This window comes from Pleurodeles waltl, chromosome 4_1 (genome assembly GCF_031143425.1).
Source record: "Pleurodeles waltl isolate 20211129_DDA chromosome 4_1, aPleWal1.hap1.20221129, whole genome shotgun sequence".
In the NCBI taxonomy this organism is placed as follows: domain Eukaryota; kingdom Metazoa; phylum Chordata; class Amphibia; order Caudata; family Salamandridae; genus Pleurodeles; species Pleurodeles waltl.
Window position 1 is genome coordinate 280,817,788 of NC_090442.1, and position 24,320 is coordinate 280,842,107.

Here is a 24,320-nt window from a genome sequence, read left to right on the forward strand (position 1 = left end):
ACCAAAGGGAATTATACATAACATGGGGGTCCCTGGTACATCACTGCAGTCTGGAAATGTGAACCTGAACAATACATCAATAATAATAAAAGGGCTGACTGGTGAAAGGAATTCGAAAAAGAGAAATGGGACTAGGACATAGCTAAAATCTCAATAACTAAGCATGATGCGACATTGGTCAGGGGAAGTAACAAAAGAAAAAATCCATAGGAAGAACAAAAACAATTATTTGGGTGATAGTCAGGCATGTGACACAACACCGAGAGTACGGGTGATACACAAAGGCCAAAGTTACACAAATTTTAACTCTACCGTTGGCGACTACACCATATACGTTACTCCTAGCTAATGTTTCAGTTCCTTCTTCAGGAAAAAATGAAAACCTGGTTTTCTTTTAAGGAACGAAAGCCATATGCTACTTAGGAAACAGAACATCATTAACTAATGTAATATAGAAATTAGGCCACCTTGAGTCACAGATCTATAATTTCATCCTTAGGTCCAATCAAGGCTACATAAATGTAGGGCTGCCTGTTCCTTTAAGGGAAGGGGCAGTAACGTGACTAACTGCAGGTGACACACTTTGATCCTGTATATCTCTTTTTATTTTCCTTCAATACCATTATAGCCAATAGACATTCACTGGTGAAGTGTTGTCTTTTATGTTCACAGCATGAAATATCATTATCTGTGGAATTTAGTAACCAGAACAAGTTCAACCAACTGTTGCGTAGCGATGGGCATCGTCATGACCATCCCCTCACAACACAGGGGAGCTTGTAATAGTATCAAAAGCAGCAACAAACATGCACAAAACAAATAAAAATAAAAATAAAAACGCACAAAACGTCAAGCCATCAGATATACTTGCTGTGTATCAAGCACAAAAAGCATAGACAAAACAATAGCATGTGTGAATAAGCAGTGACACACAACACCATGTCATGTACTTTATGCACTGTAAACCTGCGGCCCAAAACCCAATATTTGGGCCTGTTTAATTTGTCAGGTTTAAAATCCTTACCCTCCTTTTGACAGTAGATCACCAGGCAATGGAAATCTGCTGTCAAATATAACTTTACTGTTTCTCTTCTAACATACAGGACCAGCAAGAACAATTCATGATAGGACCAAATACATGAAAATAAATTTCCATTACTTAACTGTTACCCTCTTGTCAGTTACTTCGCAACATCAAGCCACCTTAGTTTTACCTTTCTAAAAGTAAAAATTGTTACACTGACACTCCATATTAATTTGGCACCTACAATTTCCACTGTGAAAAATAAGTCTTAATTGGCAAATCGTTCTCATTAAGGCATGTAGCCTTCAAAATTTAAAAAAAAAGGGCTGCATCTTATTTTCTGTCTAAGACTTAATGCAACACTTCATTTTCTGTCAAATAAAAGCAACTAGCAGGCATCATTTTATTTTTTTAGAGCGGAGACACAAATGTATCAGTTCTGCAGACTATTAACATGATGTTGGGACATTCGAAGAAACCCCTTTTTTTTTATATTTTCCCTTTGGAATTAAGTTCTTTAATTGTATTGATGTTCTTCTGGAGAAACCAGAAATCCCACTTTTAGAGGCCCGATAGGGTCATTCTGCATTTCACAGAGACAAGGCCCTAATTTAAAAGGTCACAAGTGTCAACATGACAGCCTCCTCCATTGTTTATGGGAAAACTAAAGATAGCATCTCAGCAGCATGACTTGAGCCAGCCTCTGTAGCTCTCCTAGCTTCTGCCACTCTGAATCTGTCAAAGACAGTAGGCCTTTCTATTTTCCTTCTAACCGGCAATAATTCACTCTATTTAAAAAACATTTTTTTTCCTTTTTAGGCGCTAAAAAAATGTATCTCTATTTCCAGATTATTAAACTACATTTACTGTGAATAATTCACAAACCTTAATAACACACATACCAGTTGTTAGAATAAATGCTTGTTGCAATCCCATGCAATGGTACATATTTCATCAACCTCGAATGAATGAACGTCTCAGTAGGCCCAGCTGAAGTTAGAACCTTCAACCTTGATATTAAAACAAGCCTTTGTACTGGCACATTGACTCATTGAATCATAAGAAGGCACAACCTGCAAATATATATATCAAACCTAAATGTATGCATTTACTGAAGCCTGAGACACTTTAAAAAGTACTCTGAATGAAAGAAAATGCAGTTTAAACAGTGCTTTTGCCCAAAATCGACTTTGATATTTTAGGCATTAAAAAATCAATATCCTACAATTTTCTTGCATAATATGCATTACCAGAATGTCTATTACACAATCCATGAGTCAGCCATTGAAAATATTAACTTATACTTTATAGAAATGAGCTTGTTTGCTCCTGCGCCAAGGGAAAATTGCACATACAAATGTCATTTTAGCGGTGCAACATAACTTAAATTAAATTTTAATGTTAGGAGGTCATAGTATAGGTATTAAGCTTTATAAATATTAAAAAACGATTTTGAAAGGCACTTATTTTTTAAATAATTTTTCCATAATTAATAAATTTTTTTTTTTTTTTTTTTTTAAACCAATTATTCTTTTTTTTTTATAATTCCACATATAAAAGCAAGCTGCATCCCTTGCCTATTATTTGGGATACATTAACTCACAAGCCTAAGCGCATAAGCCTAACTTGAAATGCGTCACATTTTTGCGCCACTTTCCTTTAAAAGGAAGGTTATGCAAAATTCCACCCATGTTTAACTGGGAAAGTGCTGGCTGAATTGAAAATAGATAATTTCGTTTTTTTTTTGGGGGGCCCTATTTATATCTATTGAATGTTTTTTTCTAATTTATTAAGCATTTAACGGCAGTTTTGTATATGTGCACAATTGCTCATTCTATAAATTAAAGAGCAACATATAGCTATGTTAGCACATCACATGGTTCATTTCTGGATTTTTTCTAAGTTTCTACTTAATATTAATTAACCAACATTTTACTTTACAAACTGTAAACATCAAGAAGACCCACAAACACACATTGAGCTCATTTCAGATATAAACAGAAAACACTCAGTACACACAATACAGCGCGCTTTAGCCATTTTTCATAAATAGCGCCGTCGCAATTTACTTACAGAACCGTTTGCAGATCCTAGTTGTAAGTCATATTTACAAGAAAAAAAAAAAAACTTTTCTCAATTCTTTCCAAGAATAGCGGACCCATACTTTATTAAACGTGATGGGGCCTACTCCGTGCTTCACATATAGTTCATAGGTTGGAGTTCCAATCGGAGGAACCGGACATGAGTCCTCCAACCGGAAGTCCCTTTTACAACCAAGACAAAACAAATTTCCAAGTCTGCTAAGACCAGGCATCTTTGCTCACTAGTCTAGCTTCAAACTTCAAAGGATTATCGTTTACGATAGTCTCGTGAATACACGAGTCCTTCGGCTTTGGTACTTGCAAGTTCCAAATCAAAGTGATCCCAAAGGGATACCAAACCAAATGTCCAACTAAGGACCAAACCAAGTGTCCAACTAAGGACTGGGAGACGCTCCACTTATACTTAACTAAAAATATCAATGACGTCACCAGAAGACTCGTCTTATCGTTTCGCTCTACCAAACATCAAGGGTCCAAATCAGGGCGATAGCCAGGACAGAAGTCCTTCATAGCCGTCGGGAAGCGGGGAACCTCGCAACAAAGACTTTCGGACCACGTCGACATGCAGGGGTCGATGAAGTGGCGGCCTTCCTCCAGAATTTTCACACGAAGCTCCCCACGGACCTCAGGCTTGGACCGGTACCGCTGGTATCGCCCCACGTTGGGCGCCAACTGAGGTACTGGGTTTTTTCAGAACCGGTACTGATCCGGTAACCCAGCGGTGCCAGGGTACACCCAAAGACCTCGGGTACTTTCCTGATTCAGACCACAGAAACTCAGAGTCTTCTAGGTGAAGTCAAAGATCGAATTTATTGGCTGCAACCAAGTGACAAGCGTCCTAGAAGTACAACAGCACGGTTTGTATGTTCTCAGGAGACTGTGTTTCAATGCAAAGTCAGGTTTCCTTATATACCGTTTTTTAAGCTTCAGGCAAACATTCTTGACATTTTGGTTGGTCATTCACATGTTTTCACTACAAAGGAAAAAACAGTGTCATGATGAAACCTCATATTTCATGTCATCCAACCCATAATAAATTACCCTGCAAGGCCTAGTATTTTACATCAGATAAGTGTGGACCCCCAATAAAAACGGGCACCTCCCCCTCGTAAAGTAAGAAGAAGAAAAGAGCAGGTGCAGGTGTGAGCAAGATTAGGCAGGGTGTGTGAGCGATAATAAGGGTTTTATGGCATGGTGTGCCTTGATGCTATCTGATTCGGCCACTGGGAGAGGGACTGACCAAACAGGTTTGGCCTGAGGCAATGGTTCCAGCTTGCCCAGGTCAGAGAAAAGTCAATCAAGGTGTACGTGTCCTTGGAATCAAATCTGACTGTATTATAAGCCTATGTGAGGGCAACTTTTAAAATGGCTGCCGTGTATAAAATGGGAGCCACGAGTGCAGGACGAAAATGGCGATTTCGAGGTGAAAACGCTGCTGGAATTGAGCGAAAATGCTCATGCTTAGTGTACTAGTCATTATCGGTCTTTTGATACTAAAATCGTACTGCTGTGGCAAAGTAAATTACATGGGTCCAGAATTTTTAGAACCACAAACCCTCCTTTTGCCCTTACATAGGCAATAAACCTATTCTCATGCTAATCTGAGTCCAGGTCTATGTTTATAAGGCCATGGAGATGTTGCTGGAGCAAAATTCTAGTACTTGGTAACTCTCTCTGGACAGGTCTCCTTGAACATGAAGTAGAACAAAAGGCCACATATGGCAGGACAAAATAAGGAATACCTCTATCTGCAGTAGGTGGCATAAGATCACACACCCAACAATTAGTGATGTTCACTACTAACTAGTGTTGATGCAGAAGCTGTACAAAAGAATTGCTTACGAATTCTGATCTCTTTTTAGAACCACAGCAGGTAATGGAGCATCATGGTCTTGGGAAGAAATGTATCCTAGCGGTAAGGGCTATATATAGGTCACCGGGAGTGAGAATATAACTAATGGGAGGACAATCCGAGTGTATCCAGGTAAGGAGAGGTACCAGGCAGGGATGTCCATGCACTCTGCTGCTGTTTGCTGTATATATAGATCCCCTGCTTAGACAGCTGGAAGAGAACAGTAGGATTCCACCGGCGTGTAGGCATGGATGGCATACAAAAGTCCTAGCATATGCGGATGACATAGCATTATAACTCCCACTCCAGATCTGGCACTAAAAGAAGTTGAAGAGGTGACAAGGAAATTTGGAATGTTCTCTGGATACCTGCTAAATAGAACTAAAATGCAATTATTGACTAATCAATACACGAACACCCAGGATAATCGGAGGGTTGATCATGCAGTGTATCTGGGTATCGATATTACACCAAATGTAGAAGAGATTATTAATCTGAACTTAGATCCAATACTCGCGAAAGCCAAAAAAGACATGTGCAGGTGGAATAATCTACATATGACTATAATGGGGGAGGTGCAAAATGGTTAAAATGATCCTCCTCCCTAAATTGTTGTATATGCTTTGTGCTGTACCATTGAGTTTTACAAATCCTAGATTTGAGGAGATAGATTGGTTGGTCATGAGATTTATCTGGGCATATGGCAAGTGTAGAAGAGCCAGTAAATTTATGTATCTACCGCGAGTAAGGGGGAGGGTGGTCCTTACCAAACATAAACCGATACCAAATGGCAGCAGCTTTTCAGTACATGCGTCCCCTGTGTTGGGCTAAGCGAGAAGGGACTGAGGTAGAGGACTGTCCTAATATTTATGAACTGCAGGTAGGAGAAGAAGCCAATGGTTGCTTGCTAACATTTCACGAACCTGGATACTATAAGAAAGCTTGATATAAGGTATTAGAGGCAGCTTATAAATGCTGGCGATTATGGCAAAAAAAGAATGGGCTTGGTAGATTTAATTATTATACTATAATTAAAAAATAACCCATTGGTTCCTGAAATATTTAAGAATAGCTATATGGTAAATTGGGCTTCCCTAGGTATACAAAAGGCTAGGGGACTTTTTTGACAATGTCGGGGGGAAGGTGTTTGGGGATTTTCAAGAGCAGTATGGTTTAGAGCGAAGGGACTTTTTTAAATATCTACAGATACAAGACTTCTTGGGAAAAAAACAGGGGGGGGCACAGGGATTCAGAAGTAACCAACTGCTCAATGACATTTTGGTAAAATCCAATATAACAATCAGGTCAATCTACTCATTATTGATGGCAGAACAATCTGACGACTTGGAGAAGTACAGTGAGAGGTGGAGAGATAAGCTGGCTGACGGGAGTAGTAACTTTTTTAAGTCATTAGAACTGGGACATACTATTTTACTTTCCTCTTCGTTGCAAGCACAACATTATAAGACCCAGTTTGACTTGTATCATACACCAGCGCATCTTGCCAAGTGGGGGAGCTCATTAGGAACAAATTGTCCGAGATGTGCGATCTATGGAACAGATATTGTACATATGTTTGCCACTTGTGGGGAGCTAACAGCTTTGAGAGATGACATGCAGTTTGTTCTAAAAGGGGTCTTGGGACACGATCTGGACCTTACCCCCGAGATCATGGTCTTAGGGGTCGCCGAGGAAACAGGGGGATTCCATAGAGCATTTATCTTTCTGGCCATGGCGGTTTATCGAATATGTATTTCTTCTGCATGGTTGAACTCACGACCAACGTCATGGCAGCAATGGCTGGGCAAATTATTGTCTGTATATCACCTGGAAATGGCATTGTATGAACGTAAGGGGAGACGGGCTAGGAATAAAGGGAAGGCAATATGGGGGCAATTCCAGGACTGGATCCTGGCCCATTAATGTCTAATTAACCCAGGCTCTCCCCAATCCATAATAATGAAGCTCCCCCCCCTTTAGGCCAATTTGAACTCTTACATTTTGGGCAAAGTGATGTATGATTGTGACTATTTCTCTTTCCTTTCCAAATAAAATATAAAAAAAAGAAAAAAAAAAAAAAAAGTGGTCCCCGGATGCTTGATTCCAGTTTGGGGGGGCAGATGGGGGGCCTGGCCTGGCAGTTTGGGTTGGACTGTTTCCTTGGTGAACAGGGACAAGACTGATTTGTATATGGCTGGGTCCAAACTGGGGTGGCGGCAAAAAAACAATGGATTAAACCAAAATATTTGTGACTGGGGGTGAATGTTTGCATTGTTCAGCATTCCGTCCACATATGCTCTTTTTGCTAATATCAAAAGAATAGTTTCTGTGACACCCTCCAGGCCTGAGAGTCTACTGACTGACTGTACTATTGATTGTAAGGCCTGTTTCATGTGCCTCGCAAGGGGAAACGGTTCTCAGTGTATCTTTCTTCTTTCACCAGTTCTGGAAGTACATTCTTTGTTTGTCTCTTTTAAGCAAGCCTCAGTGGAATAACAAAGGCCCCAGCAGTGCAGGGGCCCCCTGAGCTTCAGAGGGCCCCGACAGCACAGTACACTGTGCATGGGCGACAAGCCCCTGACTGGATCTTGAGGGGTAGGGGGGCTGTATAGGTGCTTTGTAGGGGGCCCCCCTTAAGTTTTGTTAAGCTACTGGCAAGCCTATGTACCTTTAATGAGAAATATGCAAAGAGAGCACTTTCCATCGAACTAACATTCTCTCTTCAATACCTTTAAGTAATTATTTATCACTGTTACTACCACAACAATAATTAACTTTAGAATACCTTTTGACTGATTGATACTGTTCAACTCAGTTCTTACTTTGTTTGAAGGTGAGGGCGTATTAAACAACACAACCCTTCATTTTGTTCGCAAATTAGTATAGCAAAAACATTTTCTTCCCAATTAAACAACATTTTTAATTCCTAATTAGCAGCTGATTTATTGCAAGTCTGCCTTCCAAACGTTGGTGTCTGCAACAAAGGGCACTGCTTGATGAATGAGGCCCTCATTATCTTGTGCTAGCCATGTCCTGATAGGGAATGTATGATTCCTTTAATTTATGATCTGAAATTTCCCTTGTGACATTACACGACTACCCGCAAACTATGCAGGCTTTGTTTTCAGTCGAGAAGAAAACAGTTTTAGCAAATTACAGGATAACGTTCATGAGTTTTGCCAGTGAACATGAGTTTTACTTTCAATGAGTACATTTGGTTATCAAGGAAAACTAACTGGATGCCATGGAAATACACAAAACTCCCAGGGGTGTAACACAGGCCCCCTGCGGTGCAGGGGCCCCCCAAGCCTCTAGGCAGCCCCCAAACCTTTGGTGGGGTGAGGGACAGTATTCAGCTGATTACTAATTAATATCTGTAAGATATAGTTTACTCAGAGACCCCTCATCCCAATCTGTGGAGGGGGAAAGGGGCACGTCACTTTGGGGGTCATTCTGACCCCCGCCGGCGGCGGTAGCCGCCGGCCTGGCTGGGACCGCCAGAAGACCGTCCCGCGGTCAGAAGACCGCGGCGGTCATTCTGGGTTTCCCACTGGGCTGGCGGGCGACCACCAAAAGGCCGCCCGCCAGCCCAGTGGGAAACACCCTTCCACGAGGAAGCCGGCTCCGAATGGAGCCGGCGGAGTGGAAGGTGTGCGACGGGTGCAGTGGCACCCGTCGCGAATTTCAGTGTCTGCAAAGCAGACACTGAAATTCAAAGTGGGGCCCTCTTACGGGGGCCCCTGCAGTGCCCATGCCATTGGCCCCCCAGGGGCCCCACGACACCCCTCACCGCCATCCTGTTCCTGGCGGTCGGAACCGCCAGGAACAGGATGGCGGTGAGGGGGTCGGAATCCCCCATGGCGGCGCAGCAAGCTGCGCCGCAAGCTGCGCCGCCATGGGGGATTCCCAGGGAAGCGGAAAACCGGCGGGACACCGCCGGTTTTCCTGTTCTGACCGCGGCCAAACCGCCGCGGTCAGAATGCCCTGCGGGGCACCGCCAGCCTGTTGGCGGTGCTCCCGCTGACCCCGGCCCCGGCGGTCCTTGACCGCCAGGGTCGGAATTACCCCCTTTGTGTTCCACCACTAGGAATACCCATACGTTTGTAGTTTTGAGAATGTTTGCAATTCCTGTTAATCCAGGTAATTGGCTATCCCCAACATGGAAATACCTTAAAGTTGCTCCTAAAGCTAAAGTAACTATTTTCCTATGGAGGAAGTGGGTGGGATACCCTGTGATTTCACAAGGAGCGCAGGGAAGGAGTTTGTCAGCAAGATGTATTATGTTCCCTCAGTGCTTAATTTGTAAATAAAAAGGTGCTGGTGCCCAAAGCTCTCCTCTGAAACACATGGTTACTGAGGCAGAGTAACCCTGAAGACATCTCGGGACTCTGTAATCTATTTACAGACACAGCCTTCCCCTCCAGCTCACTCTTGCAGCTTTCTGCTGTCTAACTTTGTTAAGTTTTTTCGCTTTTCTGTTCTTCCATCTTTCCCATATGTGTCTTTTGCTACAAGAGCTCGAAGCGAATGCTTGAGGCAGGAGAATAAGCCCCGGCCTGCAAAAATAAGTGCCGGTGCTCAGAACCGGCAACAACAAGCACAAATTAAGCACTGTGTTCCCTGTGGGGAAAGAAAAGAAAACAAGTCAGTGTGATGCTGCAGCTCTTTGCGCCCTAATGCAGAGGGGAGGCCAAAGTGCCAGCATCCATGCATTCAGAATGGCTGAGATAAATTCAAGCATTCCATCCATCACTTTTTGTATACTTCAGTGTGTCACCCTAAGTGGCATGGAAATGACCAGACCGCCCAGATGTAGGTTCTGTGCACACTGTTTCACTGGAACCACACTATACCTGGCTTATGTTCCTAGGTTGCTTGTGTTCTGGTTCAGGGAGGTCATGGCCTGGCAGTTTGAGCTGGATTGTCCCCACTGGAGCAGGGTCAAGATTAATTTGCAAGTGGCTAGGCCCAAACTAAGGAGGCATGATGTGCATCATAACAATGGTCTGGGATGGGGTCTCAAGTAATTACCAGTAGCTAAGATTAAATGAAGCATTCCATCCATCACTTTCTGTATATTTCAATAGTTCATAGATCCTCCTAAAGCCTTGAGCCAAGCTGAAAAACACTCCGAACAGGAGAACCCTTAAACTTGTACCCATCTTTCTTCATTTATCTTATGGCTTGGAAACCTTTTTAGAGGTCAAAGTCAGCAAGGCAATTGTCAGGATGCAGTGCAAGGTGCACTTTCTTCCACATGCTGGTTTCACGTGACATGCTGCATGTCTTCAGGAGCAGTAAAGAATGGAGAATTGCACAGAGCACGGGTGCAGTTCAGACAGAAACTTACTGTCTCAAAGAGACACACTGTGTTATAAATCTGAGAAAAGGCAAGAACGACTACATGCCCCATGGAGCCACAGGGCTCACAGAAGACTTGCTGATGATGGTGGTCATCTTGAATGCCTACAGTGTTAGTTCCATATGGTCCATAGCATCCTTGCAGGCAAACATGATGCATAATTGCTGCAGCCGGAACTTGCTGTTGTGGCATATTGGCCCTCATTACAACATTGGCGGTAAAAGCCGCTTACCGCCGTGCAGAAGACCGCCAACACACCGCCGCGGCCACGGAATTCCACCACAGCCATTATGACCCACAGCACAAAATCCGCCAAAATCTAGACACTCACACAAGTCCGCCACACCAAAGGTGAGTGATAAACTGGTGATAATAAAACCGACACTGTCACGCCAACAGGAATACGCCCACACTATCACAACCCACGAAATCCACACAGTGGTATTTCAACTGCGGTATTCCATTGGCGGTACACACCGCCGCGCTCAAAATACACACACCTGATACACATGCACACACCACACCCACACACCCAATACACTATAAAACACATACCCACATCACCCACAAACCCCTACCACAACAATTGCGACAGAAGGCCAGAGAGAGACACCACCAGAAAGAACAATAGCATCCACAGGCACTCAACACCATCACTCACACAACAACCACGCACCTCACACAACACACCTCTAAATATCACCCCACACATCACAACACACCCCACCCCACACATCACCCACACCACCCGATGGCACCGCAAAGACACCCCAGGTTTTCTGAGGAGGAGCTCAGGGTCATGGTGGAGGAAATCATCCGGGTAGAGCCACAGCTATTCGGATCACAGGTGCAGCACACCACCATAGCTAGGAAGATGGAGCTATGGCGCAGAATCGTGGACAGGGTCAACGCAGTGGGACAGCACCCAAGAACTAGGGATGACATCAATAAGAGGTGGAACGACCTACGGAGGAAGGTGCGTTCCGTGGTCTCAAGACACCAGATTGTGGTTCAGAGGACTGGCGGTGGACCCCCACCTCCTCCCCCAGAACTCACAACATGGGAGGAGCAGGTCTTGGCTATACTGCATCCTGAGGGCCTCGCAGGAGTAGGTGGAGGAATGGACTCTGATAAGTCAAACCTTTAACTACTTCATCCCCCACCTGCATGCTATCACATACCCCCACCCTCGCCTTCACCCCATCACTCCAACTCCTCACACATGTCCCACTATCACAAACCACACATCCCAAACCCAAGCCCTGCATGCAACACCAAAGCATGGATACCCATCACCAAAGCATGTCCACTGCACATAACCATACACCCCCCTAAACCATTATCACAGAAGGTCCCCCCACACAAGAATGGAAGCACTGGGGTACAGGGTCACCCACCCATTGCACACCATGGCACACACAGATGCAATAATCATGCCTTTACACCCCTGCAGGACCCCTACCCAACGTCACTGGACAGGAGGGTCCAGACATGTCCACTCCACCCACAGAAGAGGCCCACAGTGATGACAGCAGCTCTGTCCAACTGGATCTAGATGACCAGCCCGGCCCATCTGGGACCTCGGGACAGTCGATTTCCCTCACATTGGCACAGGCCACTACAGAGCTTCCCCCCTCTGGAAACACAAGCACAGCACCCCCCCAGCGGGCCCATACCTCTGTCCCCAGGACACGTCAGGCAGCAGTGTGTCCACCACTACAGGGAACCCAGGCTAACCCACCACCCCAACAACACCAGGGACCTGGGGACAGTGGTAGTGGGCACTTGATTCAGGGGACAGAGGCACATGGAAACAGGGGAACTGGGAGGGCTGCTGTGCGACAGGGGGAGGACAGGCCCCGGGAACCCACTCTCCACAAGGCCCTCGTCACCATCATGGGACCCTACCACCATTCCCAGGAGACGATGGCAACGGTACTGGCCAAGTTTCAGGAGACCCAGCGGCTGTAGGAGGAACAGTATTTGGGGTTCAGGGAGGAACTCAAATCCATCAATTCCACCCTGGGCACCATTGTAGGGGTGCTGAAGGAACTCGTCAACACCAGGAGGGACACTGTGGCACAACAAGGGGCCCCTGACACTAGTCTGGATGATGAACTGCCCACCACCTCCGCCGGCGCTAGTGGACAGGAGGCACCGCCACAGGACCACGACACCAGCACCCCACCCCCTGCAGATGGAGAACCACCCCGCAAGCGGTCCCTGAGATCCAGGACAAAGACAGAGAACAATGCCAAGACCTCTGCCAAGAAATGAGCCCACCCTGATTGTCATCCTTCTGTCCCACTTTGTCACCATGTCCATACTTAAACTGCCCTAGCTCCGCTTCCTATGTCCCTTTGGACAATGCACCTGTGAGACTAATAGACTGGACTCTGCCATGGACATTCCTCCACCATCACCACTGACCATTTTACAACCACCTCCACTATTTAGCACTTAAATAAACACCCTTAAATCACAAAACAATCTGGAGTCAGTCTGTGCTTTCGAAAATGTGTATTAGCAATAACTGTGGCAAAATGCTATATCCATGCGGAGACAAAGCAGAGGTCACACAGTGGGACCCACATCTGTGAATTCGAAAGGGAAAGTGACAACTGAGTGTCCATACACTGGGTGAAAATGACAGACAGATGAGAGGTAGAAGAATTAAATCAGATGTAGCAGGCAGTGTTGTCTTCTTACCTGTGTCTCACTGGAAGTATTGCTGGATCACCGTGTTCCTGTTGTCTATGTCCTCTTCTTCTGCTTCCTCGTCTTCACTGTCCACAGGCTCCAAAGCTGCCACAATACCTCCATCTGGACCATCCTCCTGCAGAAAAGGCACCTGTCGTCGCAAAGCCAAGTTGTGAAGCATACAGCAGGCCACGATGATCTGGCACACCTTCTTTGGTGAGTAGAATAGGGAGCCACCTGTCATATGGAGGCACCGGAACCTGGCCTTCAGGAGGCCGAAGGTCCTCTCTATAATCCTCCTAGTCCGCCCATGGGCCTCATTGTAGCGTTCCTTTGCCCTTGTCCTGGGATTCCTCACTGGGGTCAGTAGCCATGACAGGTTGGGGTAACCTGTCAAATGGCGAGGGACAACTGTTAGACACACACTAACTCTTAGGGACATCCCCATACCCAGACACCTAGTCACACTGTATTGGGTCCATGTCCTCACCTAATAGCCACATACGGTGCCTCTGGAGTTGCCCCATCACATAAGGGATGCTGCTTTTCCGCAGAATGTAAGCGTCATGCACTGAGCCGGGAAATTTGGCATTTACATTGGAGATGTACTGATCGGCCAAACACACCATCTGCACATTCATAGAATGGTAACTCTTCCGGTTTCTGTACACCTATTCACTCCTGCGTGGGGGTACCAATGCCACATGTCTCCCATCAATGGCACCAATAGCCCCAGGGCATAGAAGTCACCTTTCACTGTAGGCTAATCCTCCACCTGAGAGAAAACGATGTAACTGCGCATGTGTTTCAGCAGGGCAGACAACACTCTGGACAACACGTTGGAGAACATAGGCTGGGACATCCCTGATGCTATGGCCACTGTTGTTTGAAAAGACCCACTTGCTAGGAAATGGAATACTGGCACCTGCACTAGAGGGGGGATTCCTGTGGGATGGCGGATAGCTGACATCAGGTCTGGCTCCAACTGGGCACACAGTTCCAGGATTGTGGTACGAACAAGTCTGTAGGTGATAATTACATGTCGCTCCTCCATTGTCGACAGGTCCACCAGCGGTCTGTACACCGGAGGATGCCGCCATCTCCTCACCTGCCCCAGCGGACGTGATCTATGGAGAAGAACAGCGAGCAGAGAATCAACCAACACTGAGGTTGGTAAACACAACTTTATCGGAAAATGTTTGAAAATCGACATATGGCTGTATTAGTGTTTAAGCAAGGCCTAGATATGTGTGATGCAGTAAAAATGAATGCCATGTGGCCCCCTGAAATGGCGGCTGCCTGACCTGTAATGTGGGACAAGGGGATATGAGGTAACTGTGCTGGCGTTGTACACCGTCGCGGTAGGCGGTCGAAGACCGCCGCGCAATCCTGCATTGGTTAACATTGGACCCTATGGGTCCCAGGAGCCAATGACAATGTACGCCGGTGTGACGGTACGCACCGCCGCGGACGTCACCGCCATTTTCTCTCTGTTCAATCACTTGATACCTGATCTTCGACAGGAGAGGACCTACACTGCAAGTGCTGCTGTGACCTCAGTCTGGAAGAGACAATGGCTCGTGTGTCTGGGGAAAAAGGGCCCCTGCCTTCAGCACGGAGGAGTTGGAGAAACTAGTGGATGGGGTCCTCACCCAGTACACGCTACTCTACGGTCCTCCAGACAAACAGGTGAGTACACTGTGAGCATGCTGTATGGGCAATGCCTGTTTGGAGTGGTGTTGATGAAAGATAGGGGGGGAGAATGAGGTGTGCATGATACAACGGTGAGTGCATGTGCGTCATGGCAAGGGTAAGGATGCGGGCCAATGACTGTGACGGTGCGGATGGTTATATCTTCTCCTTTTCCCCTGTACTATTCCTGTAGATCAGCGCCCACCAGAAGAAGGATATTTGGCGTGCCATTGCCAATGAAGTCCGGACCCTGGGGGTCCACCACAGACGGAGCACCCACTGCTGGGAAAGATGGGAGGACATTTGCCGCTGGAGCAAGAAGACGGCGGAGGCCCAGCTAGGGATGGCCTCCCAATGTGGGAAGGGTGCCCGTCGCACCATGACCCTCCTGATGTTCCGGATCCTGGTGGTGGTGTATCCGGAGTTGGATGGGCGCTTGAGGGCATCACAGCAGCCACAAGGGGGTGAGTACACTCTCATTCTGCTGATTCAGCATGCATTGTAGGTGTCTGGGTGGGGAAGGTGGGCTGTGGGTTCCCCTAGGCCAGGGCAAGTTTAGTAGGCTAGGTCCCTTCTTAAGGCAGGCCCTGTGGCACCCCACCCCACCTGTGTTCAGAGCCAACTACACCAAGTCAGGCTCCTGTGACTTCCATGTTTTCAGCAATCAGGCATAGGCCTTGTAACCCATGTCCCTGTGATTAATTAGGGAACTCTAAGTGCACGGCGTAGTGCAGGGGGCTTCTGTGTCTGTAGTGTCTGCCAACGGTATCGGTATTGGATGCACTCAACATGTCTTTCTTCTGTCTTTCCCCTCCTTTTGTGGTCTCCCTGTTCTTGTGTGCATTAGCATCATCAGGCGGAGGAGCAGTGCCACTGGAGCAGGAGGGAGCTGCATCCCACATGGCCCTGGAGTGCAACACAATGGAGTCAGAAGCCACCAGTGGGATGGAGGGCGAGGGGAGCTCCACGGCGTGGACAGGAGCTGAGACCAGTGACACCGACTCCTCCTCTGATGGGAGCTCCCTTGCGGTGGCGGTCCCCTCTGTGCCCCCCGCATCTACAGGTACAGCCACCACCCCCCCTACCAGCACCGCCCTCCCAGCAGCCCCTCAGCGTGTGCCCTGTGGCTGCTCACCCAGAAGGGTGGTCATCTACTTCGCCCCAGGCACCTCAGCCCCTTCCCCAGTCAGCCCTGCTGCCCTCAGTGAGGAGGCCATTGACCTCCTCAGGTCCCTCACTGTTGGGCAGTCTACCATTTTGAATGCCATCCAGGGTGTAGAGAGGCAGTTGCAACAGACCAATGCATAACTGGAGGGCATTCATTCTGGTCAGGCAGCCCAACAGCGAGCTTTTCAGACTCTGGCCTCAGCACTGATGGCAGCCATTGTCCCTGTCTCTAGCCTCCCCCTCCAACTTCCTCCACCCAGACCCAAACCCCTGTACCTCACCCTATCCCAACCACACCATCAGACCAGCATGCACACACGTCAACACACAAGGGAAGCTCAGGCAAACATGAGCACCACACATCCCACAGGCACTCACGCAAGCATCATACCCATGCAGACATACCAACAGCCACTGCCTCCACTGTTTCCCCCTCCTCCTCGTCTCCCTCCTCCCTCCCAGTCTCGTCTCCACTCACACTTGCATGCACTACATCTTCAGCCACTACCTCATCACCAACACACCCACCACCACACCCCGCTCACTTGGACTCACCACCCCCACTACCATTCACACATCCCCTGTGTCCTCTCCCAGTGTGTCTGTGAGCCCACCTCCCTAGGTACACAAACGCAGCCACACATCCACCCAACAGCCATCCACCTCACGACAGCCTCCAGCCCATGCACCTTCACCAAAAGTCACCAAACGTACACCTCTGACAACCACTACCTCTTCCTCCACTCCCAAAACCCCTCCATCTACCCATCCCAGTGTGTCCCAAAAACATTTCCTGTCCAACCTTGACCTCTTCCCCACACCTCCCCCACCGCTTCAGTCTCCAAGGGCCCGCCTTTCCAGGTCCCAACCCAGTGCCTTAGCCACACCATTTGCGGTAACAGTGGTGCCAGTAGTAACCGGCTTCTGGAGTGCGCCAGGCAGCAGGGCAGCCAGTGTGCCAAGGAGCCAGACCACGGACAGTCCCCCACCTCAAAAGCACAAAAAGTTGGCCAGTGCCCGGTGGGAGAGAGGCAAAACATCTTCCACCAAAGCCTCTCCCAGGGGTACAGTTGCGAGTGTGAAGACAGCTGCGCCACCATCCAAGGTGGGGAAGGAGCACAGTAAAACAGGCAAGTCTGCGAAAACCTGCACGGCGGACAAGACCGCCACCAGTACCGCCACAAGCACCGCTGAACAGGACACCCCCGCCACCAGCACCGCTGAACAGGACACCGCCGCAACAAGCACCGCTGCCAAGGACACCACCGCCACCAGCACCGCTGAACAGGACACCACCAGCACCGCTGAACAGGACACCGCCGCAAAAAGCACCGCTGCCAAGGACACCGCCGCCACCAGCACCGCTGAATAGGACACCGCTGCAACAAGCACCGCAGGCCAGTGAGCGCCAAAGCTTCCGACGCTACTGAGGCCACCACGAGCAGGATGAAGCACTCTGGGCACAAAGCCCCCTCCAGAACCAGTGGAGTATCACATCCACTACCTCTGTCCTTGGCAGGATGTAGCACTCTGGGTACAAAGCCCCCTCAAGAACCAGTGGAGTATCACATCCACTACCTCTGTCCTTGGCAGGATGAAGCACTCTGGGCACAATGCCCCCTCCAGAACCAGTGGAGTATCACATCCACTACCTCTGTTCTTGGCAGGATGAAGCACTCTGGGCACAAAGCCCCCTCCAGAACCAGTGGAGAATGACATCCACTACCTCTGTCCTTGGCAGGATGAAGCACTCTGGGCACAAGGCCCCCTCCAGAACCAGTGGAGATTTACATCCACTACCTCTGTCCTTGGCAGGATGAAGCACTCTGGGCAAAAAGCCCCCTCCAGAACCAGTGGAGATTTACATCTACTACCTCTGTCCTTGGCAGGATGAAGCACTCTGGGCACAAAGCCCCCTCCAGAACCAGTAGTTTATCACATCCACTACCTCTGTCCTTGGCAGGATGAAGTACTCTGGGCACAAAGACCCCTCCAGAACCAGTGGAGATTGACACCCACTTGAGAGACTGTGGCTTTGCACTCCCCAGGATAAAGCAGTGGGCAGCCCACCCACTGGAGAGACTTGAGAGACTGTGGCTTTGCACTCCCCAGGGTGCAGCAGTGGGCAAACCACCCACTGGAGAGACTTGAGAGACTGTGGCTTTGCACTCCCCAGGATGCAGCAGTGGGCAAACCACCCACTGTAGAGGCTTGAGAGACTGAGGCTTTACACTCCCCAGGATAAAGCAGTGGGCAAACCACCCACTGGAGAGACTTGAGAGACTGTGGCTTTGCACTCCCCAGGATAAAGCAGTGGGCAAACCACCCACTGGAGAGACTTGATAGACTGTGGCTTTGCACTCCCCAGGGTGCAGCAGTGGGCACACCACCCACTGGAGAGACTTGAGAGACTGTGGCTTTGCACTCCCCAGGATAAAGCAGTGGGCAAACCACCCACTGGAGAGACTTGAGAGACTGTGGCTTTGCACTCCCCAGGATGCAGCAGTGGGCATGGAGCCCCCTCTTGGATCTGGCGTTGTGCACTCCTCCGGCTGAGGTGCCACCCTTTCTCTTCCCCCTGAGGTGCCTGTTGTATTTCTATCTGATGCCCCTGCAGTGTTCTCTCCGTTTTGATCGGGTATTGAGTGTGGGCCTCGCCCATGCATTTTGGGCCCAGTGGTCCACAGACTATGATGGTGGAATACCTTGGACTTGTATTCTTGGTGTATATAGTTGTTTCTAGTGTAAATATATATATATGTATATATTTTTGATTACTGTATTTGAATAGATTACAAACGTTCGACTCATTTCCTTTTGTCCTTGCATTCTTCCAGGGAGGGGGTTGGGGGTTGTTAATGTAATGTATCAACATGTACTTGTGTGTGTGTTGTAGTGTGTGAGGGTGGGAGTGTTGAATGTTGCGTGTTGCGTGTCACTCTTTTTTCCCTCCCCCCTCCCCTGTGTTGTAGGTGCAGTACTCACCGTGGTCTTCGCCGCCGTCTTTGTTGTTCCTGCTAGAGAAGCAGGAAGATAAAGGCTGGGAGTATCTGGAGCTCGGGTTCCATGGCGTCCTGATTCCTTGTGGGGTGTGTAGAGGTGAGCGTTTTCCCTTCCAAGTCCTGTTTCTGCCGTGTTTTTGTTCGCGGTGAATCCGGCCCGGAAAAGGTGGCGGATTGGCCTGTTGTAATACAGTGGGCGGAACCTTGTCTTCCACCTGTCTGTTGGCGGTTACCGCTGCGGTGTTTGTTTTTACCGCCTTGGTGGTCGGAGGGTTAAAGTGCTGTCTATGTTGCCGGTTTCCACCACGGTCGTGATTCCAATTTTTTTACCGCCGGCCTGTTGGTGGTTTTACAGCCGCTTTAACACCGACCGCCAGGGTTGTAATGACCACCATAATCTTTGTGACCTGTTACCTGCAGAAGTCAAAGAAGTAAATCATTGAAATCAGAAATATGGTCTGGCACCACACTTGCAAAGGATAATGACTTTCACTTAGTTTTCATCTTTACTGAGTTATCCATTAGAATGTTGACCACTGTCTTTCTACCTTTCAGGCATCATTCATCAGTATTAAAAATGTATTGCCCTTGTTCATTCCACAAGGAATCATCCATAAGGAATATAGGCCCTCATTACAACCCTGGCGGGACCGGTGGTTTTCTGCCACTTTTGTCCCGGCGGGAGTAATCCTCCAGGGCAGCGCTGCCCAGGGGATTACGAGTCCCCCTCCCGCCAGCCTTTTCATGGCAGTTTTGAACCGCCATGAAAAGGCTGGCGGAAAGGGGTGTCGCGGGGCCCCTGGCATGGGCAGTGCAGGGGCCCCCTGCCGTGGCCCCGTGCAGCTTTTAGCAAACTGTGAAAAGCGTGACAGGTGCAACTGCACCCGTCGCACAGCTGCAACACCGCCGGCTCCATTTGGAGCCGGCTCCTGTGTTGTGGCTGTGATCCCCGCTGGGCCGGCGGGCGGAAACCAGGTTTCCGCCCAGCGGGGATCTCCTAATGACCACGGCGGGAGTGCGGCTGCATTGGCAGCGGCCTGGCGGTCCTACCTTGGCGGCCAAAGTTGTAATGGCCCCCATAGTCTCTACTTTGCTCTATTTTAGTTCTAGAACAGGTTTTACATTTTCATTAGGAAATCGATAATTAATTCAACGCCTTTATAGTGTGAAATTGGGTTAGCACAAATTATGGTTGTCAGACAAAAATGGCATGAAGACATTTATAATAGAAATATAAAATGACTAATGGTATTGGAAAACTATATAGCATTGATGAATGTTTTTCAAAGTACAGCCATCAATCTGTTATATTGAACTTAGGCAGCACCAGAAACATTTAACATAACATTGAAGGTAGCCTCAAGCAGACAATAACTTCTGGCTGTTCTGGTGCTCCAAACATTTTCCAAACTTCCAGGAGAAATTCCCTGGATGCAGATGCGTAGCTTCGGGGGGGGCGTTGTTTGGGGTGTTAAACTTGTTATGGTGCATGGGCCTACTTTTCAATCCCTCTATACCTCTCCCATCACTCTGTTTTAAGACATATATTCCCATAGTTTATATTACCTTTTCTTTTTCTCTTTTTATATTTTAACTTTTCCCCTAATTGTTGTGTGGTTTTTTTGCAACTTTTTTCATTTTTTTGCTTTACTTTTTTTCCTTCCTTTTTCCTAATCCTTCCTTATCTCTCCCACCACCAAGTCCCCAGCACCATGGCACAGCTTGGGAGCAGCAGCGCCAGGCACCCAAACATCAACCGTCCTAATGGGCGGCGGCGAAATCAAGAAGTGCAACCCGTGCCATATTTTCTGAGGTGGAGGTGGTGCCTTGGTTTTCTATGTGCAGCGCCACTTCTCCTCCACCTTGGCAGCATGCATCAGACCTGGGTCTTAGTAGGGCCTCCGAGAGAGCCATCAGCGCTGGGAGAGGGTGCGCTGGGCTGTGCGCCACAGCTCTGGGGTCCAGCGCACCCAGCAACAGCTGACACACTGGTGGGCCAACATCCTTGATCGGGAAACTGACCTGCTCAACCTGCTAGGTGTCAAGGTTGCAGGGCTCGGTGAGTAAAAATGCATTATTAGTTGTGCTCTATGCTAATAGTTTTTTCCCAAATAGCACGCATAGTGCTCACACGCAGGTGAGTTAATTTTATGTTACAAATATAATATTATGTGATCGTCATCTGGACAGGTGCTCAGCGCCACCTAATTGTACTTGTTTTTGGCGCTTGCTTGAGCTGATTAAGAAGTAATGCAGAGACTCTTCCTGTGCCCTGTCTAAAATGGTCATTATTACTATATTAGTATTAGTGAATTTGCATGTTATCTCAGTTCTCTGTGCCTTTCTCTTTTGTAGCTCATACAGTGCGAACTGCCAAGCAATTTCCCAATGATGTATAATAGTTTTGCATGCATCCAATCTATACATTGAGAGATTGAGAATGAGATGAGAACTGTAGAAATCATTCATTGCAATTTATTAGTAATTCCAAAATTTAGTTTAGAAATTTGGAATAGGGTTAGGAAATTTGGAATAGGATGGTCCATCATACTAGTATTATTTTTATACAGCCGCTCTGAACCTCTGATGTAGAAATGTTACTGCGTTTGCCTTTTCCTTTAAAAAAATTAATATTCTTGGAGAGATTATTTATTAACAGTACCCCTAATTGCTTCTATTTTTTTGTCTTACATCATCCAGCATCCAGTGGCAGGAAGAGGGCTAGTGGCAAGGCGGGCAAGGCAGCTGAAGGTGGCCCCTCCACAAGTACCGGGGCATATGGCTCTGCTGGCCCCAGTAAGTCCTCCTGTTATTGTTAATATTAATATTTATTTCCCTAACTTTTACTGCTCCACACTTAGAATTATTTCCACCTTTTTACTGTGCCTGTCTCCTAATTTTTTTCCAACTCCACTTTGATTTATCTGTTACGTAAATTCTTCTTATCCCTGTATTATCTTATTTACTTATTTTTTATATTTCAAGTTTCTTTACTTCAAACTTTCTGGCTATACTAGTCTGTCTGTAGCTTCCTTTCTTCTGCTTTGTCAGTGAGGTTTCCCTCTCCCCTTATGCATCTTATCTTGTGGAGTGGTGGTAAGGCTCAGAGAACACATGTACTGAAGTATTCTGTACATGTTCGTGAGAAGGCTTTCTTTTTCTTGCTCCAATTCAATCATTAAAAAAGGTGTTTTTGAACATGGTCATGTAATTGTACCCTCCAATGTTGTGTATGTATTATTAGTATACTAGCAGTTAATGAGTGTGCACCATGGTTGGAAGTATGAGGAGGATCCCCCTATTGCATTAGCCAACCAAGACCATATATCCTTCATTGACCAATTATTGAACCTTTTTATTTCTCTTGAAAAACGGAGATTCATCAATAACTAGTCCTGACCCTCCATTACCATTTTTTTTACTCGAGTATCTGGCTTTTAAAAAACTTGCCAATCAACAAAATCCCCACCTGATATTCTGATAGAAGAGAATTAGCAACCGAAATTTAGTGATGTATTGTGGTTGTATTTTGCTATTATTAAAAAACAATGGGGGAGGCTCATGTTGCATCTAAATTGTGTAATGTTTTTTTTCTAGCCGCACCGACCAACCGTGCCAGGGCCAGCAGCAATAGTGCTGACACAGCTGGGGGATCAGATGAGGGGGGGAGTCTCTGCGATGGCAGTGGTGGGCAAAGGTAAGTCCTATTGCTTCTTATTGACAATTAGTAATATAGGGCCAGATGTACCAAAGGATTTTACCCATTCTGTGTCTATGGGAAGAAGCTTTCGTAGATTTGGCCTATAGTCACTACAAGGGTGTACTAGTGTTGTTTACTCACTTGTCAACACCCTGCTTTTGCAGATGCAGCAGTAGTTAAGTAAGTATTCGCATCTTCTCTCTACAGCTCAGCAGACTAAGGTTTATAAAATGAACTTGAACTATGATATGTTTTGGAAAATTGAAAGAAGGATTTACGTAGACTATAATATGAGTGAAAGGATGTGTGTGTGCATGAAAGAATGCACAATAATAATCATATAGGTGGGTGATGAGGAGGATGATAGGATGCATGGGTGGGTGAAGGATGGATTAAAGGGTATACGGGTGAAGGATGCCAGCACAGGTAGGTGAAAGATTATGGGTAAAAGGCTTACATGCCTAGATGGGTGAACAAACTCCTCAGGTGGGTTAGATCTCTTGGATGGGTGAAAGGATGCATGGGTGGTTATTGGGTAAATGGATGTCAGTGAAAGGTTAGTAGAGAGCCATGTTTGGAATTTGGATGTTTTTAAATGGTGAAGGACTGGATGAGAGAATGTAAAACGTAGCTTAAATGGTGTGTATCAAAGCCAAGGGTGAAGAATAAGAGTACCAGAAGAACACATTTGCAATGATGACTAGGTAAATGCTTGGAATGAAGAAACAACGGAGCTCTTCTGGATAGGGGTGTTCTTCTCACCTACTTTACTTGCTTGGAATGATTTTTATCAAAGGTTTGATGCAAAGGTTTGGATGGCATTTCAGAATGTTCCCTTGACTCTCTGTAATTTTCAAGCGAGGCAGGTAATGTTTCCCAGTACATCGCTTTTCCCACCGCCTACTTATGGCAGACAGGATGTCTGCATGATTGATTATATTATGTGGCGTGTTTCATTCTTAGTATTCATCTGACTTGTAGTCCAGGTACAAATAAGAACAGGGCCATTGGAATAAAATAATTTTCTAGTACAGCTGCCCCAGCTGCAGCCAGTAACAAGCACGACTATGGGGCTGAGCGAGCAATTCCACCATCAATTTAGCGCAACAGAAGAGAGAAGAATACTTGTACTCCATAGTGCATATTATGGCTGTGACAGTTATAACATTAAATTTGAATAGCCTGAGGTTAACACCAAATGTACTGCTACTGTAAAACTATACTACATGATTTTAAAAAAGTGTTTTGCTCAGAGCATTGTTTACAATATCTCTTTTTTCTTTCTTAATATACCTATTCCTGTTGTTCCACCATCACAGCAGAAAGTAGCAGCCCAGCTGCGGCAAAGAAGCTAGAGGCCATACGATCTGAGTACCAGCGGCTGGTGATCCTTGAGGATGAGGCGGCAGCAGTTGCTGCTAGTACTCAGGGTCCCAGCCATGCCCCAGGACCTCCAGCCCAGCAACACATCTGCCGCAGCGCCTGGGCAGCCACCCGCTGTCATATCATCCCTGCTGCCCTCCCCTCGGAGACCGCGTTCCAACGGCGCATCCTTCAGAGACTGGTACAATTATAGGCCCGTCAGGCACATGTGGAGAATCCTGGCCTGCCTTCAGTGCCCTCCTCTGCCCTTTTTTAACCTTTTATTTTTGTGGGTGAGACTTGTTGTGAGTGGGGAGGGTGGGAATGGGTTTTTGCAGGACTTAAAAAAAAAAAATA